Genomic DNA, 3,292 nt, shown 5'->3' with positions numbered 1-3,292 from the left:
ATGCAGAGGAGATTGGCCCCTTAACTGTCTGCCCAGTTCATCAGCCAATTCCTGAAAATCCTTATTCGCCTCATCACCCTTCTTATGAACCCTCCTCTTCTCCTTCACCTTTTCCTTGCTGCTGTCCCACTTCCTCTTGCTCTGCTGCTTAGCCTGAGCTTCTGTGCGTTTAGCATTAGGCCCACAGTGATACATCAAGTGCACCTTCATCTTGTTGGGGTAGAACAATTTATTGCAGTATTGGCACCGAGCCTTGGGCCAAAAAAACTAAATATGACTATAGAAATCAGTTTATTTCACTAAACCAGCTTATCTGCTACAAGGATAAGAGAGAATTACCCGACAACCAATAAGTCGATATAACAATTGTTGTTGTGCTGTCAATTGCTCCAGCACGTCCTGAGAATTCAATTCTGCAGTTCTACTGTGGCCCCGAAAACAAAGAAGTCTAATTACATGTTGAAGTATCACAGCAAGTAATATAGCTACAAATACTGAAAAAACAGCACAGCTTTGGTAAAGTGGTAATAAGATAAAATAAAAATACTGGATGAGCATGTCAGAGTCCAGACCTTTTCAGGTCCTTGACCTTGCTTTAATAAACATGCTGCTTCAATGTCATACTTCAAGACCCTCAAGCATTCTAGTTTTTTCTCCAAAAATAAATCGCACTCTCCCATGCTGAACCAGCGGCCATTAGAATCAAAAGTCTCTGTAAAAGACTGCAACTTCGTCAGCAAGTTCTGGAGCCAGTATATTCCCTTGTCTAGAAAATCCTTAGGCCCTATCAGACGCTACGTCGGCCTGGACATCACAAATAACATGAAATTCACATTTGGTAGCGAATAGACCAATTTCTTGGATGTAGCACCAGGTTTATCTAAACAAAAACAGTACGGTCATCTCAGCTATGTTCAAATCATCTATAAAGCTATCTTCAGCGACGTGATCAGTTTCGAGCTTTTAGGGATAGTTTCGAGCTTCATTTTTTGAATTAATCATATGTTTTGTTATAGGATGGCTTTAAGAAATACTCTGGTATAAACAGGTTTTGATGATACGTAATGCTCTGCGGCAAATACGAAACTGGTATACGATGCTGACTTTACTACACATGGGGATCATTTTTCTTCTATAGCACTTCATTAATCTACCTGTTTAAGCCAGACTCACTAATGTAACAGACAGGAAGGGAAAAACGAAAAGAGAAGACACTGCATCCAACTGGATTTCAACTTCATCTGGAGTTGCTTTGTGCTTGGTGACAACACTGCATCCAAATTGGCCTTGCCAGAGAAGGAAGCGAGCCTCCTCTCTCAACCTGCGTTAAGAGAGATGGGCTTACACACCCGCGAGCCGAGCTGTGAAGGAGGGGCTAGAACTGGAGCGCACCGCGGTGCCAGCGCCCTAAGCTTCGGGGAGGATGCCACAAGGGACACACGTGGAGGAGGAGGCTCCCAGTGCCGGCGCTGTAGAGGAGGACCAGAGGAGGAGGAAGACGCCCTCGTGGCGGAAGTGGCGGAGCGGCCAGGCGGCGTGGCCGAAGGCGCAGCGGTCCTTGCCGCAGCCGCCCTTGGGAGAGGGGGTCGAGGGGACGGGCGGAAAGGGAAGGAGATAGAACTGCATACTCTTCCTCGAGACCGGGAGCGCCTCCTCGGTGAGCTCCTCAACCTGCCTCTTGGTACGCCACCCTCTGTTACAGATGCGCCACCACCGCAGGCTTCGCCGCGACGGGCGAGACCAGGTCTATTGCTGCGTACTCCTCCTCGAGACCGGGAACACGAGCGGCGCCACCACACCGCGCCGGTGATGGTGAAAGGGCGAGGATGGCTGGGCGACCGCGGCGGCCTTGACGAGCGCCGAGCTGGCCATGACCATGGACGCAGTGACCTTGGCGCGCGTGAGGCGGGGGCGCTGCATCTCGGCGGGGAGCACGAAGTAGATCTGCGTCGCATGGAGCTCCTTCCCGGGGGCGACCAGCAAGCAGGACAGACGCGCTCCGGCGCAGGCGCGCGGGAGACATCGGCCACGGACGACGCGGTCCAGGTTCGGTGCCGTCTCCGGTGGGCGGAAGGGACGACGTGTGAGGATTAGGTCGGAAGGGAGAGGGACGCGGAACAGATAACTCTATTGAAGAAAAGTTTCGGGTCCGGGAGCGACCGCCGCCACGCGCCACGAGACGGATGGCGCGGAGACCGCCGAGTGCGGACGGACGCCCAAAAGGGGTGGAGTTTTAATAACTCCGATGACGTCTATGAGTACTTCGATCGTTTTCAAGGTACGAGCTCTTCCTATTTTGCCCTTTGCCCACACCGATAGAATATATTTCAAGGTCCTATTTTGCTCTTTCTCGCGGCTGATGACCTTGGCGATGAGCTTGACGGCGTTGCGGCAGTCGCCGCAGATGCAGAGGTTCTTCCTGACGCCAAGCGGTGTCCCCGACGGCGTGCTCACCAGCCCGAAGGCGATGGCCAGGCGTTCGCTGTGGTACATGAGCGCGCGGGCCTTGCCTCCTCGTCAATGTCGTGGAGCACGTGGCGCGCCATGTACCCTATCGCGCGGATGCGCAGCTCCCGCACCTTCGTGTACGCCTCTCATCGCTTGGCTTGGACCGCCGTGTCGTACACCCCTGCCGGACACCGCATCGTCCGCTCCTCGAGGACCCGCCGCGCGTCGCCGCGGGCGCCGAGCTTGAGGTACAGTGTGGCGATCCTGTGCAGTGGGCGCGCCTGAGTGAGGGCAGCGACCGCGTGAGTGAGGGCAGCGACCGCGTGTCGGCGCAGGCCTGTATGAGCGCGGCCTGCTCCTCCGGCTCGAGTTGTTCGGCGCTGCCTCGTTTGAGCATTTGGTCGAGCAAGCTAACGGCACCCTCCGGGTTGTATTTTCGGTACAACCGCCCGTCGCTGTCGAATCGGGTGGCGACGAGTACTCGGTGGCAGCGGTTTTCAATCCTTCGTGCTTAGTACAAAACCAAATGTTAGTGATCCTACAATCGAAACCGGATGTTGTAGCTCCGGCGAAATGTGAGATGAAAAAACGGCACAGTAATCTGAGCAACATGGGTTATGACTATACCTCAACTTGCCATTAGATTTTCTTGTAGTTTCTTAGATTAAATTGATGTTTTTTTTTTGCATCTATTTGTTGTGCTTAGTATATGTGCTTAGTATCTGGTCATTTGATTTTCTCTTTTGTTGGTTGAAGACTGAAGTCCAATGAATAGGCAGGTTCTGCTTTGTAGCCGAGGAAGTATTTTTGTCACAGACTTACAGGCAATGAAAACTGAGGCCAT

At 52.5% G+C, this 3,292-nt stretch overlaps 1 pseudogene; it reads right to left on the bottom strand.

The window, feature by feature from the left end:
* Positions 1–2,127: 2,127 nt before the first annotated feature.
* On the bottom strand, positions 2,128–3,292 carry LOC103655604 (pentatricopeptide repeat-containing protein At1g59720, chloroplastic/mitochondrial-like; annotated as a pseudogene).

Source organism: Zea mays, chromosome 4 (assembly GCF_902167145.1).
Source record: "Zea mays cultivar B73 chromosome 4, Zm-B73-REFERENCE-NAM-5.0, whole genome shotgun sequence".
In the NCBI taxonomy this organism is placed as follows: Eukaryota; Viridiplantae; Streptophyta; class Magnoliopsida; order Poales; family Poaceae; genus Zea; species Zea mays.
Note: the sequence above shows the minus strand (reverse complement) of the source record. Positions and strands in the feature narration are given on the sequence as shown.